Below are 694 nucleotides of genomic sequence, written 5' to 3'. Positions count from 1 at the left end.
ACCAAAAATAAAATTAATTATTTTACAACCCAAAGAAAAATAAAAGAAATAAATCCAATCACATTGGTCTTTTATTATCCATGATCATCCATCATGCATATTACCATTTAACAATTAAATAAAACATACATACTAAAATTAAATTGAATATCTCATATTTAAATAAAAAATGCAGATTTGAATCTCATTCAAACAAATTTAAAATTCAAATTTGAATCTCATTTAAACAAATTTAAAAATTCAGATTTGAATCTCATTCAAACAAATTTAAAATTTCATATTTGAATCTCATTTAAACAAATTTAAAAATTCAGGTTTGAATCTCATTCAAACAAATTTAAAATTTCATATTTGAATCTCATTCAAACAAATTTAAAAATTCAAATTTGAATCTTATTCAAACAATTGAATCAAAATTTAATTTTGTGATTAAAATTCTTAATTAAACAATTTAATTAAGTGTGGGCCTTAATTCATATACAACAATTGTATAAAAAATCACCAAGTAACCATGCGCACCATTTGGGGTAACCCAAACCATGTGCACCATTGGTGCACAAAGCATGCCGCCACATGTATCATTCCAACCAGCAATGAATCAATCAAAATTTAGTTAAATCACACAATTAAATCTCATATTAAACAATCTAAATGGAAAATATAGTGGCTCTGATACCAATTGAAAGAGCGAAAG

Source organism: Hevea brasiliensis, chromosome 15, assembly GCF_030052815.1.
Source record: "Hevea brasiliensis isolate MT/VB/25A 57/8 chromosome 15, ASM3005281v1, whole genome shotgun sequence".
NCBI classification, from domain to species: domain Eukaryota; kingdom Viridiplantae; phylum Streptophyta; class Magnoliopsida; order Malpighiales; family Euphorbiaceae; genus Hevea; species Hevea brasiliensis.
Note: the sequence above shows the minus strand (reverse complement) of the source record.